General features: G+C 33.7%; 1 long non-coding RNA gene across 1 annotated transcript; it reads right to left on the bottom strand.

The window, feature by feature from the left end:
* Positions 1-558: 558 nt before the first annotated feature.
* LOC136043828 (uncharacterized) lies at positions 559-14,499 on the bottom strand. Its single transcript, XR_010621738.1, has 3 exons — positions 14,412-14,499; positions 12,122-12,319; positions 559-701 (listed from the first exon to the last, which is right to left on the bottom strand). It is a non-coding gene; the product is annotated as an uncharacterized LOC136043828 (long non-coding RNA).
* Positions 14,500-16,223: the final 1,724 nt, after the last annotated feature.

The raw sequence follows: 16,223 nt of genomic DNA, 5'->3' as shown, positions 1-16,223 counted from the left end.
AACATCAAGTTTCTAGCGATTTTTCCACCATAGTCGTCAGATTAATTGTCGTTCGAATTTATCCCCCCCTAGAAAAACATTCTGGAGCATAAGTCACCGTAGAAGTAATCTTTGAAGTTCTGTTGCTAAATTTAAGAACTTTACGAGACCTTTCTTTTGCGCTTAGCACTGCAATGTAGTGAGAGTTAAAATTTCCTAAACACAGTCTATTTGAATAATTTACTAAAACTCAGTTTTTAAAATTTTTCTTTAAAAATTTATAAATAGAGATTTATTTGATAATAAAGAAAAAAAAATCTGAAACCAATTCTATGTTTGTTCTTCAGAGAAATGTAGCTTTTTTAACCTTTCCTTATTTATTTGAAATAAAACAAAATCTGAAATCAGATTTTTTTCTATACTTTAGAAAATGTGTTTTTTTCAACCGTTCTTTAAATTTTTCTTTAACTCAACTATTATGGATAAAATGGGATTCTGCCTTTAATTTCTACCAAAGGACTTTGATAAATAAAATATGGGAAATATCCTGAATTCACGACCGTTTGTAAAGAAACAGACTTCAACAAATCTATTTACTCATGTCAACACAAATTTACAGCTTATAAAAAAGTAAAAAAGAAAACGGATCTGGGGCAACGTCACAAAATTCCACATATCCTAGGAAATGAAGGTGGCAGGTAAGAACTTCGAAAACATTGGCCCTGAAAAAGAGGAAAGATTTACTGCTTTTTGTTTATTAGGTTTATGCTCAGTTAGCCAAATTACAAAATTATAACCGGAAACATATATATATATATATATAAATAAGTTGTCTGTGTGTGTGTGTGTGTGTCTGTCGAGTGACGTCATGTATGTGTGTCGACTGACGTCATGAAGTTAGTTGTCGTCAGGTTTGTTATGACGATTACGTCATTAAAGGTATTTAAGACATTCGTTCACGGAAAAATGTTTAATTGTAAAATGACTGAAGAACCTACAATGGCAACAGCCGAGGAAGCTGCTCAAAGAGTCTATGCCAAAAAACTTGCTGTTGATAGAGAAAGTAAGAAAAGAAAGCGTGCCGAGGAATCACAAGAACAGCAAGAAAACAGGCTTGCGGCTGATAGAGAAAGTAAGAAAAGAAAGCGTGCCGAAGAATCACAAGAACAGCAAGAAAACAGGCTTGCGGCTAAAGAACGCAAAACCGCGCAGTTAGATGAAAATCCACCTGGACAGCGAGAGTCAAAACATATCAAAACTGAAAATGATAGCGATGATGATTGGGTTTGGGATTTTGACTTGGATAAGGTCATCAATGCCTACCAGATTTAAGTTAAAAAAAAAACAAAGGTTCGGCGATATGTACTTCATAGTGACGCTGAAAAATAAAGAAGAAAAAGAAAACTGAAAAAAGAAAAAAGGTAAAAAACTAAAAAAAACTAAAGAGAAAAAGCACTCAAAGAGAAATTACAGACCGGGACACAAATGACGACCGAGACAGAGGGAATATAAATGACGACCGGGAAACTCAAAGAGAAATTACAGACTGGGACACCCGGACACAAATCACGACCGGGACACAGGGAATATAAATGACGACCGGGACACAGGGACACAACTACAAGGGGGACGCCGGGGGCACAGGCGGGATATATAAATGACGACCGGGACACAGGGATTGTTCGAATAGAAATTACAGACCGGGACACCGGGACACAAATGACGACCGGGACACAGGGAATATAAATGACGACCGGGACACTCAAAGAGAAATTACAAACTGGGACACCGGGACACAAATGACGACAGGGACACAGGGAATATAAATGACGACCGGGACACAGGGACACAACAACAAGGGGGACGCCGGGGGCACAGGCGGGATATATAAATGACGACCGGGACACAGGGATTGTTCGAATAGAAATTACAGACCGGGACACCGGGACACAAATGACGACCGGGACACAGGGAATATAAATGACGACCGGGACACTCAAAGAGAAATTACAAACTGGGACACCGGGACACAAATGACGACAGGGACACAGGGAATATAAATGACGACCGGGACACAGGGACACATCATTAGAATAATGAAGTATAGATCTGAATACGGATCGTTTTTCCCATGGACAATTATATGTTGCATGTTCAAGAGTCAGTAAACCTGACATTCTATTTATATGCACAGACAATGGGACAGCGAAGAATGTTGTATATTCGCATGTTTTACGTAGTTAAAAACATATATTTATATCTATCTCTATTCACAGTTGGGACACAGGGACACAACTACAATGGCGCGTAACTACTATGGCGCGTAACGACTTACGCGCGCGGGGGGGGGGTCTTGGGGGGCGCGAAGCGCCCCACAAACTAGGTGTTGGGGTGGCGCTAAGCGCATATATATATATATATATATATATATATATATATATATATATATATATATATATATATATATATATATATATATATATATATATATATATATATATATATATATATATATCTTCTATTTATATAAAAATAAGTTGTCTGTGTGTGTTTGTGTGTGTGTGTGCGTCGAGTGACATCATGTTTGTGTGTCGACTGACGTCATGTTTGTCGACTGACGTCATTTTAAGGATTGAGCTGTATGCGTCATGAAGTTGTTTGTCGACTGACGTTATTTTTGTCAACTGATGAAATTACATACCGGGACAACGGGACACAAATGACGACCGGGATACAGGGAATTATATATACCTCTATTCACAGGTGGGACACAGGGACACAACTACAATGCCGCGTAACTAATATGGCACGTAACGACTTACGCGCGCGGGGGGGCTTGGGGTGGTTTGGGCGCGAAGCGCCACCCCAACAGCTAGTATATATATATATATATATATATATATATATATATATATATACTAGCTGTTGGGGTGGCGCTTCGCGCCACCCCAACACCTAGTTGGTGGGGGCGCTTCGCGCCCCCCCCAAGCCCCCCCGCGCGCGTAAGTCGTTACGCGCCATAATAGTTACGCGCCATTGTAGTTGTGTCCCTATGTCCCACCTGTGAATATAGATAGATATATATATATATATGGTTTTAACTACGTAAAACTTGCGAATATACAACATTCTTTGCTGTCCCATTGTCTTTGCATATAAATAGATTGTCAGGTTTACCGACTCTTGAACATGCAACATATAATGGTCCATGGGAAAACAATCTGTATTCAGATCTATACCTCATGATTCTAATGATTGCCCTTGAGCTTTGTTGATGGTGATTGCTAATCGACCATTCCCTGTCCCGGTGTCCCGGTCGTCATTTACATCCCCCTGTTTCCTCCGGTGTCCCCGTTGTAGTTGTGTCCCTGTGTCCCGGTCGTCATTTATATTCCCTGTGTCCCGGTCGTCATTTGTATCCCGGTGTCCCGGTCTGTATATACATTCGTTTTTTAGTTTTGTTTTTCTCCTTTATTTTTTTCCTTTTTTTTCTTTTTTAGCTTATTTAGATTTTTAGATTTTTTAGTTTTTTTATTAGTTTTTAGTTTTTTTTCTTTTTAGTTTTTTTGTCCCGGTCGTCATTTATATCCCCCTGTTTCCCCCGGTGTCCCCGTTGTAGTTGTGTCCCTGTGTCCCGGTCGTCATTTATATTCCCTGTGTCCCGGTCGTCATTTGTATCCCGGTGTACCGGTCTGTATATACATTCGTTTTTTAGTTTTGTTTTTCTCCTTTATTTTTTTCCTTTTTTTTTCTTTTTTAGTTTATTTAGATTTTTAGATTTTTTAGTTTTTTTATTAGTTTTTAGTTTTTTTTTCTTTTTAGTTTTTTTGTAGTTTTTACCTTCTTTTTAGTTTTGTTAATTTTTTTTTTACTTATGTCCTGGTCGTCATTTATACTCCCTATGTCCCGGTGCTTTGTTGATTGCTAATCGAACATTCCTTTTGTCCTGGTCGCTTTCTCTTTGAGTGTCGTCATTTATTTTTTTTCTTTTTTAGTTCTTTTAGTTTTTACCTTTTTTAGTTTTTTTTAGTTTTTTAGATGAAAATTTTTTTTAGTTTTTTCCTTTTTTTCTTTTTAGTTTTTATTGGTTTTTACCTTTATGTTAGCTTATTTTTCATTTTTTTCTTTTTTTTGGTTTTTTTTTATTTTTTATTTTTTTTAGTTTTTTACCTTTTTTTAGTTTTTTACCTTTTTTTAGTTTTTTTAGTTTTTTTAGTTTTTTAGCTTTTTTACTTTTTTTATTAGTTTTTAGTTTTTTTGTAGTTTTTGCCTTTTTTTAGTTTTTTCAGTTTTTTTTTTAGTTTTTTATTGGTTTTTACCTTTATTTTAGCTTATTTTTCAGTTTTTTCCTTTTTTTTAGTTTTTTTTAGTTTTTAGTTTTTTTAGTTTTTTACCTTTTTTTAGTTTTTTTAGTTTTTTTAGTTTTTTAGCTTTTTTATTTTTTTATTAGTTTTTAGTTTTTTTTGTAGTTTTTGCCTTTTTTTTTAGTTTTTTTAGTTTTTTAGCTTTTTTATTAGTTTTTAGTTTTTTTTGTAGTTTTTGCCTTTTTTTAGTTTGACAACTTATTTTTATATATATAGATAGTTTTTTTTTTTTACTTATGTCCTGGTCGTCATTTATACTCCCTGTGTCCCGGTGCTTTGTTGATTGCTAATCGAACATTCCTTTTGTCCTGGTCGCTTTCTCTTTGAGTGTCGTCATTTATTAGTTTTTTCCTTTTTTTCTTTTTAGTTTTTTATTGGTTTTTACCTTTATTTTAGCTTATTTTTCAGTTTTTTCCTTTTTTTAGTTTTTTTTTATTTTTTATTTTTTTTAGTTTTTTACCTTTTTTTAGTTTTTTTAGTTTTTTTAGTTTTTTAGCTTTTTTACTTTTTTTATTAGTTTTTAGTTTTTTTTTGTAGTTTTTGCCTTTTTTTAGTTTTTTCAGTTTTTTTTTTAGTTTTTTATTGGTTTTTACCTTTATAGTTTTTTTAGTTTTTTAGCTTTTTTATTTTTTTTATTAGTTTTTAGTTTTTTTTGTAGTTTTTTGCCTTTTTTTAGTTTTTTCAGTTTTGACGTCACCTGATCCAGTTTTTTCAGGTGACGTCACCTGACACATCCATCCATCCATCCACAGACAACTTATTTTTATATATATAGATATATATATATATATATATATATATATATATATATATATTTATATATATATATATATATATATATATATATATATATATATATATATATATATATATATATATATATATATATTTATATATATATATATATATATCTATATATATAAAAATAAGTTGTCTGTGGATGGATGGATGTGTCAGGTGACGTCACCTGAAAAAACTGGATCAGGTGACGTCAAAACTGAAAAAACTAAAAAAAGGCAAAAACTACAAAAAAAACTAAAAACTAATAAAAAAAATAAAAAAGCTAAAAAACTAAAAAACTATAAAGGTAAAAACCAATAAAAAACTAAAAAAAAAACTGAAAAAACTAAAAAAAGGCAAAAACTACAAAAAAAACTAAAAACTAATAAAAAAAGTAAAAAAGCTAAAAAACTAAAAAAACTAAAAAAACTAAAAAAAGGTAAAAAACTAAAAAAAATAAAAAATAAAAAAAAACTAAAAAAAAGGAAAAAACTGAAAAATAAGCTAAAATAAAGGTAAAAACCAATAAAAAACTAAAAAAAAAAAAAGGAAAAAACTAATAAATGACGACACTCAAAGAGAAAGCGACCAGGACAAAAGGAATGTTCGATTAGCAATCAACAAAGCACCGGGACACAGGGAGTATAAATGACGACCAGGACATAAGTAAAAAAAAAAAAACTATCTATATATATAAAAATAAGTTGTCTGTGGATCTGTGGATCGTGGATCAGGTGACGTCACCTGAAAAAACTGGATCAGGTGACGTCAAAACTGAAAAAACTAAAAAAAGGCAAAAACTACAAAAAAAACTAAAAACTAATAAAAAAAATAAAAAAGCTAAAAAACTAAAAAAACTAAAAAAAGGCAAAAACTACAAAAAAACTAAAAACTAATAAAAAAGCTAAAAAACTAAAAAAACTAAAAAAAAGGCAAAAACTACAAAAAACTAAAAACTAATAAAAAAAATAAAAAAGCTAAAAAACTAAAAAAACTAAAAAAACTAAAAAAAGGTAAAAAACTAAAAAAACTAAAAACTAAAAAAAACTAAAAAAGGTAAAAACTAAAAGAACTAAAAAAGAAAAAAATAAATGACGACACTCAAAGAGAAAGCGACCAGGACAAAAGGAATGTTCGATTAGCAATCAACAAAGCACCGGGACACAGGGAGTATAAATGACGACCAGGACACAAGTAAAAAAAAAAAATTAACAAAACTAAAAAGAAGGTAAAAACTACAAAAAAACTAAAAAGAAAAAAAAACTAAAAACTAATAAAAAAAACTAAAAAATCTAAAAATCTAAATAAACTAAAAAAGAAAAAAAAAGGAAAAAAATAAAGGAGAAAAACAAAACTAAAAAACGAATGTATATACAGACCGGTACACCGGGATACAAATGACGACCGGGACACAGGGAATATAAATGACGACCGGGACACAGGGACACAACTACAACGGGGACACCGGGGGAAACAGGGGGATATAAATGACGACCGGGACAAAAAAACTAAAAAGAAAAAAAAACTAAAAACTAATAAAAAAACTAAAAAATCTAAAAATCTAAATAAGCTAAAAAAGAAAAAAAAAGGAAAAAAATAAAGGAGAAAAAATAAACTAAAAAACGAATGTATATACAGACCGGGACACCGGGATACAAATGACGACCGGGACCCGGGACACAGGGAATATAAATGACGACCGGGACACAGGGACACAACTACAACGGGGACACCGGGGGAAACAGGGGGATGTAAATGACGACCGGGACACCGGGACAGGGAATGGTCGATTAGCAATCACCATCAACAAAGCTCAAGGGCAATCATTAGAATCATGAGGTATAGATCTGAATACAGATTGTTTTCCCATGGACCATTATATGTTGCATGTTCAAGAGTCGGTAAACCTGACAATCTATTTATATGCAAAGACAATGGGACAGCAAAGAATGTTGTATATTCGCAAGTTTTACGTAGTTAAAACCATATATATATATCTATCTATATTCACAGGTGGGACATAGGGACACAACTACAATGGCGCGTAACTATTATGGCGCGTAACGACTTACGCGCGCGGGGGGGCTTGGGGGGGGCGCGAAGCGCCCCCACCAACTAGGTGTTGGGGTGGCAAAAACTACAAAAAAAACTAAAAACTAATAAAAAAAATAAAAAAGCTAAAAAACTAAAAAAACTAAAAAAAGGCAAAAACTACAAAAAAAACTAAAAACTAATAAAAAAGCTAAAAAACTAAAAAAACTAAAAAAAAGGCAAAAACTACAAAAAAACTAAAAACTAATAAAAAAAATAAAAAAGCTAAAAAACTAAAAAAACTAAAAAAACTAAAAAAAGGTAAAAAACTAAAAAAACTAAAAACTAAAAAAAACTAAAAAAGGTAAAAACTAAATGAACTAAAAAAGAAAAAAATAAATGACGACACTCAAAGAGAAAGCGACCAGGACAAAAGGAATGTTCGATTAGCAATCAACAAAGCACCGGGACACAGGGAGTATAAATGACGACCAGGACACAAGTAAAAAAAAAAATTAACAAAACTAAAAAGAAGGTAAAAACTACAAAAAAACTAAAAAGAAAAAAAAACTAAAAACTAATAAAAAAACTAAAAAATCTAAAAATCTAAATAAACTAAAAAAGAAAAAAAAAGGAAAAAAATAAAGGAGAAAAACAAAACTAAAAAACGAATGTATATACAGACCGGTACACCGGGATACAAATGACGACCGGGACACAGGGAATATAAATGACGACCGGGACACAGGGACACAACTACAACGGGGACACTGGGGGAAACAGGGGGATATAAATGACGACCGGGACAAAAAAACTAAAAAGAAAAAAAAACTAAAAACTAATAAAAAAACTAAAAAATCTAAAAATCTAAATAAGCTAAAAAAGAAAAAAAAAGGAAAAAAATAAAGGAGAAAAACAAAACTAAAAAACGAATGTATATACAGACCGGGACACCGGGATACAAATGACGACCGGGACCCGGGACACAGGGAATATAAATGACGACCGGGACACAGGGACACAACTACAACGGGGACACCGGGGGGACAATCTATTTATATGCAAAGACAATGGGACAGCAAAGAATGTTGTATATTCGCAAGTTTTACGTAGTTAAAACCATATATATATATCTATCTATATTCACAGGTGGGACATAGGGACACAACTACAATGGCGCGTAACTATTATGGCGCGTAATGACTTACGCGCGCGGGGGGGCTTGGGGGGGGGCGCGAAGCGCCCCCACCAACTAGGTGTTGGGGTGGCGCGAAGCGCCACCCCAACAGCTAGTATATATATATAACTACAATAATAAACAGTAATAATGATGATAATAATCATTATTAACATATAATAATTAATAATAAATACTTAATAATAATTATACAAATAATCATAAATATATAAAAATGTAAATAACAAAGGATAGCAGTTTGGAAAGACCTTAAAATGCGCAATCATGATAAGAATACAAATAACTATGACCTAATCGTTTCCCAATCTTAAGTATTGCGGTGTATAAAGCTGTATTTGCCTTTATCAAAATAATATGCACTGGTAAACACGACTCTATTAACCGTCCATGTAAATTTAATCGTAGGTTCAAGGAACATATACATATGTCTGAACATTTAAATGTTTCCTTTCAAAATTTCGTGGCAACGAACTGTAGGTAAGGAGTTACTCGTGCTAATAGACACTGAAACTCAAATAAAGAAACCCAATTTTTGATAATAATATATTCATCCGAATATTTGGGTTTTACGGTGATTCTAAATATGCAAAATTCCCGGACTTTAAGTCAAGAAAATGATAATGGATTCTTGTTCATTTGTTTGCTGTTTCTTTTTTTAGAGGTGATTGTGTCAAGCCAATGGCAGCAGAAAATCTAAAATTATTCAAAAGGAAATTAAAAGTTCTAGTGTCCACTTAACACCACAAAAAGTGGCACTTTCTACCACTTTGTGGCACTAAATAGCAATTTTACCCCAAAAAGGGCAGAAAACCTATCGATTAAATCTTTTAAGATGAGGCTTCGATTTGAAATTCTCGAAAACTCATATATTGAGCTTCCCAGATTCACAGGCAGTAATTTCGCACCGTCACGCATTCGATACTAAAGATACGCGTAGTCCACACAAAATAAACGATTAAATAGACATTTAATATAGACATTAAAGTTAGCTAAATTATTTCATTTGCAGTAGCTTCAATTTAAAGCTTCACTAAATTGGTTCATTTGAGGCTTGACAGAATTATGTACAGCAATGTATAATTGCGTAACAGCCATTATGGAGAATGGCGAAAATATCAACTCCCTCAAACTTTAGCTTAAGTATTGATAACCTGGTACTTCGAAGTTTCTTCAGACAATTCGTCATAAAAGAACTTATTAAGAAAAGATAGCACTACTGCATAATGCAGCCTGCATCCGTATATTCATTTAATCAATGCATAAAGTTCCAAGGACGCAAAATAAAAATATTTTTTGACAACCCCCCCGCCCCACCTGGACCAATCTTAGGTTTAACCACTCCTGAAAAAGGAGATTTTCTAAAAAATTTAATTTTGTCGTTTAAAATTAAGAGTGTTTTAGGGCTGTACCATATCTTCGTCAGCGTTGCCTTGTTGAAACATGGAAGTAAATAAGCAAAACTAATTAGTTTTATAATTAATAAATAAAGTAATAAGTATAATTAATAAATAACTGATATTAAAATTAATAAGTAAATTTAGTAAAACTAATTAGTAAAACTAATTAGTTTTATGATTAATGAGTAAAGTAATAAGTTTAAATAGATAAGTAATTAATAATAAAATTAATAGGTAATTTATAAGTTTTATATGTCAATAAGCAAAACTAGTTAGTCTTATGATTAATAAGTAAAGTAATAAGTTAAGTAACGAATAGTAAAATTAGTAAGTAATTTATATGTTCTGTAAGTATATAGCAAAACTAATTGGTTTATAATTAATAAGTAAAGTAATAAGTATAGTTAATAAGTAATCAATAGTAAAATTAATAAGTAATTTCTAAATTTTATAAGTAAATAAGTAAAACGAATTAGTTTTATAAACAATAAGAAAAGTACCGTAATAAGTATAATTAATAAGTATTTTATAAGTTTTATAAGTAAATAAGCAAAACTAATTAGTTTTAAAATTAATAAGTAAAGTTATAAGTATAATTAATAAGTAACTAATAATAAAATTAATAAGTAAAGTAATAAGTATAATAAATAAGTAACTAATAATAAAATTATTAAGTAATTTATAAGTTTTATAAGTAAATAAGCAAAACTAATATTTGAGTAAGATTTTGAAACGAAATTGAAATGCTAATTATACGTATATTTCCAAAGACAGCTACATATAACCTTTAAAGGAAAGCTGTACCTTCTTAACATATTTGGTGTTACATGTATTTACCTAAATTTCGCCGATTTTTATTGATTTTTTCCTCGCGTTCCTTTTCTTCAATTTGGCACCTGCTGCTACCAAAAAGTAAACAATCGTATAAGGTTTCTTCGCTAAAAATTGAATTCCTTGTTTCTCTAATTATGGTTATATGCTTGTATATGTGTTAAAATTGCTTCGATTTTTGTAGGATTTGAGGTAGTAGCTGGTTTCGTATTAAATCAGGCGTTATTTAGGGTTGCGTTCCATCCCTACTGAGATGGATCATTTTGACAGACTTTCTTAAAAAGCACAACAAAGGCAATGGGGATCACGGAATCAATTTGAGAAGTAAAATTTTCCCAGACTTAGTTTTTGTTAATGATTTAAGCAGCCTAGATGAAAGTTTGATCAAAATGAATGAATTTTTAGAGGTTTTGCGAAATCACGGTGCAAGAATAGCTTTGAAAATTAATGTTAAGAAGACTAGGTCATTAAGACGAGGAAAGCGAAGATGAAGAGGTCATTTTAGGTACTGATAAGATCGATCAAGTGGACTTATCTAGGCAGCATTAGGCTTATTAGTAAAGACGGTGGGTGCAGTGATGGTGTTAAGAGTAAAATAACCAAGGCCCAGGGTGATTTTTTTTTTACAGTTAACAAAGTTTCGAAGAATACGAAGATAGGTTTGCAAACCAAGATTAGAATACTGGAAGCTTCAGTGATGACAGTGGTCGAGTATAGCTCTGAAGCGTGGGCATTCAAAAAATGGAGGAGGGTTTGCTGGATATTTTCCAGAGGAATTGCCAACAGATTATTTTGGGTAATCGACTGACTAGACCTTATCTCAAAAAGTAAGCTGAAATAAAAAAGTGGTTTAATCCCACTTTCTATGGCTATAATGAGAGAAAGATTTAGATGGCTAAGACACGTTCTGATGATGAAGGATAACAGAATGCCCAAGATCGCCCTTGTGGGCCAACCGTCTAGGGCCAAACGAAAAGAATTTTGTCCCCGAGTACGGTGGGAGTATGTCGCAAGGAAAAGTTTAAAGGAAATGGGAACATCTTAGGAGGGTGTAAAGAGGGAGGCCTTGAATAGATTGGGATGGAGGCGGAGCTTGTGCAGCTGTTTTGGCCTCAGGCGGTTTGGTGATGTAGTGAGTTGTTGTTAGTAGTAGTAGTAGTAGCGTATGCTTCCGCTTAACCAATTCAATAGTCATACTTCATTTTCGCTGTCCTTCGTATTTCAATTGTTACGAATTTCAAACACAGGATTTTATTGAAGCTCCTTTCTGTGCTTTCAAATTTAGGTTTAATTAAATTTAGTTTTAAATTTAAGTTGAATTAAGCCTAAACCTATCTAAATATAAGCTTAAACAAATCTAAATTCTTACATTCTAAGAGCATGTTATTAACAATTCATAAAATTCCTTTCATCTCTCACTTGAATTATCTGAGTTTCCAGACTAAGATGCTCGATTGAGCGTCAATAGACGAGAAAATATTTTTTGTCGTTACTATTTTGTAATATACTATATAAATGTTAAAAATCATGCCGGTACTTACTAGACTGGGTAATTCGCCTAATATTTACAAATGATATAAATGGCGTGAATGATGCCAGGTATAAATCCAAGAACCGTAAGTGCAATATTGATAATCACGTCAACATGGCAGCCTCGTTCTAAGAATACTCCAATAGGTGGAAATATTACAGCAAATATAAGTTTGCAAATGTCAGAACAGGTAAACGGCATGTTGAATCTGAAAAGACAATAATTTAAAACATAAAATAGAAAATTAAAATGTTTGGGTCTACTGAAGCGATACCTACATAATCCGGATTCTAGCAAGGGGCCATTCCCTTTCCACCACTTGGTGTACTTTTCAGAGCGTCACGTGTACCACACAGTTCCGCAACGCTTGGTATATTCCCCGCAGTACTTGGCACAGTTCCGCCAAGCATTGCACACTCTTGCGACCTTTGGCACGCGCTACCTGGAGTACGTGGAAGTTGGCAACCTCTCAGGTTCTTGCGCTCTTGCCTGTTATTCACTTGGTACAATATCTACCGTTTCAGTTTGAAAATGAAAGACTTTTCAATACATGTCATTTTATCTTTTTTTCTTGTTTTTTGTTTACAAAAGACAACTCATTTCTCCTTCACTTAAATTTAGTAAATAGTGACGAAATGCATTTCCATCATACAATCAAAAAAGAAGATAATACAATAAGGTTAAAAAAAGATGAAGAAAACAAAATTGAATATTTCGGCTAAATATCTAATGGCCATCCTCGATAACACAGAAAGTAAAATAAAGATCATATTTTACTTAAAGATCTAGCGCCGCCTCTGCTCTGGAGACACGGGCGGATCTAATGTCAGGCTTAGCTCTGCTAGATCTAGGTTTATGGCTTGGATTTTAATATACAAAGTTTAATCAAGGTCATACTGAAATTTTCAGCTAAACTTACAATCGGCCAAGAATGTTCAAGATATGCTAGCTCTGCTAAATGGTTCGTTAAAGTCCCTCATAGGTACAGAGCCTTCGTCGATGTCCCCCCATAGTAAAAATCTATTTTGCCTGTGATTTTTTATGTAACGAGTATTTTTTCCGTTTCCAAAAAACTACTTCGCCTTTAATCTAACCTTCCCCCTAATATGATACGTGTAGCTATGAAACCGGTTTTCTGAGATCTAACCTAAGTGTAATGCTTGAGGATGTACTAATACACAAGTACCAAAAATTTATATAGCCTACATTTTATTACGTTTTACGAGTCGAGAAAAATTTCGGGGGGTGGGGGTATTCAAACCCAATAATCCCTCCTGGATACGGCCTTGGCTAAACCAAAAAGGAAAAGTTGGGAACAGTGGTGTCAAATGAGCGAGGTCCCCTTGCCCTTGTTAGCCTATTGAAAAATACCTTTTTTGGGTGGTTCCTCATTGAAAAATGTTTTTTTTTCGTTATGCTAACTTTCAAGATTGTAAAAAGGACATCTTGGTAAAATTCTAGTTAAAAAAAAAAACAGCACACATATTTTTTAAAGGTCATGAAAGGTCAGGGCCCTATAGACGGAGAAGGAGTGGAGATAGTTGCTTCAAAATACCTTCCCGGGACATACTTTAGTCTGTAGATTCATTCCTGAAAGTTTCATTTTCCCAACCTACACCCTTACTGAGATAGCAAGAAGTCAATTGACTAGAATTTTACCAAAAAAAAACATTGATATGTGGAGTGGAACCTTCCCGGGACATACTTTAGTCTGTAGATTCATTCCTGAAAGTTTCATTTTCCCAACCTAAACCCTTACTGAGATAGTAAGAAGTCAATTGACTAGAATTTTACCAAAAAAAAACATTGATATGGCTCAAAATTTTACTCAAATAACAGGAATTATATTTTCAGAACTAAAGGCAGAGAAAAGGCAACTAGTAACCCGAAAATTAAGGTAAAATGTTGTTTTGTCAAAATTTCAATAGGTATAGACCTGTCATGTAGGCAAATTTCAGGGCCATCTAGAGGGAGAAGGAGTGGGGGTGGGTATTTAAAATACCTTCCCGGGATATACTTGAGCCTGTAGACCCATCCCTGAAAGTTTCATTTTCCTAACCTTATGTCTTTCCGAGATAGCAAAAAGTCAATTAACTAGAATTTTACAGAAAATTTGTTACACGCACACAAAAAAAGGTGAACATACAGAAAATCGTGGCTAAAAAAGGCCTTTCACCAGGGTGCACGTTACAGCCTTAATTCTGAATATTTTGGGTGGTTAAATCTCTTTGCATTACCTAAGTATATCCAATGTGCCTTACCACAACTATTTTTACATTAAAATTAGTTTAAAACCTTACTATGAAAGCTGAATTTCTTTCCAACAAAAATGTGACTTGACTCTTTAATTGACGAGAACCTACTAAGGAAGTTGGCGAAAATACCAAAATTATCAAATACGTCACCTGATCTAATTTCAACGCTATCAGTAATTGCGTAATTTACACCTGCATAGGCGTACTCTGACTCAGGCAAAACTCATAGGATTAATCATAACTAGATATAATTTTCAGACACGGCTTCAGGCACTTCTTTATATATTTTTTTAAATTGTTGAAGATGCTGCATTACCCCTAACCGTAACCATGGATGTAAACCTTCCCTCATAGCCAAGGCCGTATTAAGGGGGGAGGGGGGGAATCCTGGGTACGTTTACTCGTAGCTACAAAATAGAGGAATTTTTTAATCAATAACAGTTTAAAACAATGACGTCAACTCATGAAAAATTGGGGGGGGGTGTATTTCCTGAAATCTGCGAGGGGGAAACTTGTTGTTTTTCACTGGAAATACCAGAAAAATAGTATTTTTAATGACACCGTCCTCGAAAGAAACAGAGATATTCTTCAAATCTAGGCAGGAAGTACAAAAATTACAAGGGGGCACATCCCCCCTCCCATTGACACAACTGGCCAAACATTAAATCTGTGGTGTCATCTGGGGGGGCAGTTGCCCCCTAAAAATTATGAGAAAAATGATAGCCATTGCCCCTTAACTCTTTGGATGTACACCCCTCTCCCCCCCCCCCAATAAAAATACTGGAGCTACGGAGCTAAACTTCACAGAAAACAGAGTTAGAATGATTTACTCATGAGATAAAACACTCATAGCGTCTGACAAATAACCAATCTGAATGATTACACAAACAGTAAATGTAAAATAAATAAAATCACTTAATATACAAAAGATATGGTTCAATATCTAACGAGGGGGTGACATTTATGTTTTTTCCCTTTTTAATAAGAATATAAAAAAGTGACACTTTTGAAAATCTGGGAGAAGACGATTGTACCCCACCCCTCCTAATTAGTGTTCCTGTTTTCAACTAAGGCAGTTCAAAAAGTAATATGTTATACAGGCAATCAATTTTATATGGAAATGGAAAAACTGAAAATGGACTTCCGTTTTTTGCATCTTTTCCCGTTGGGCCTATTTCTGGGGAGCTGGCGTTTTCTCCCCTGGAAAATTCCCCCATTGGAAGATTCCTCCCTGGGAAATTCCCCTTGGGAAATCCCAGGATTTGGCCTGGGAACTCTTCCCCCCGCGGAAAATTCCCCTGGGAAATTGTCTCATAAAAAAAACCCCTATATTTTAACAATGAACAACTTGTACAGCTAACAGCCCTTGCCCCAGGGCTGGAGAGTGTTTTGAATCCGGAGGTTTGGTTATTTGACCTTTGGACTATTTTGAACAAAATGGCTATCTCAAAATTCTTATCAGATGCATTTGGGGAAATGAGGGCGAATTTTCTGTGAGGAATTCCCCACCAAGGGGGAAATTTTCCGCGAGGGAGATTTTCTGCGGGTGGATTTTGCCAAAGAGAATGTCTAGGCCCCTGTATGCAGCTTGGCATTTGAACTCTCAAGGCCTCTATAGATATTCAAACACGCCAAAAATGTGCATGCTAATTTGCACTCGTATTTTTTGCTCTCCAAGCGGAAAAAAAGAGCGAGGACAAGTTGGTTCAACCTCCAACGTCAAGAGGTTTGGCTTCAACCTCCAGTCCCCCCATCCTGCCCTAAATTATAAAAAAGGATGATATTTTATGGCAGGTTTTCTAAATGAACTTTCTTAGCTTTAACTGGCAGCAGCAATACAAGTGGAGCCCCTATCTT

The sequence above is a fragment of the Artemia franciscana genome, chromosome 2 (assembly GCF_032884065.1).
Source record: "Artemia franciscana chromosome 2, ASM3288406v1, whole genome shotgun sequence".
In the NCBI taxonomy this organism is placed as follows: Eukaryota; Metazoa; Arthropoda; class Branchiopoda; order Anostraca; family Artemiidae; genus Artemia; species Artemia franciscana.
This window is presented reverse-complemented; position numbering and strand designations above follow the sequence as displayed.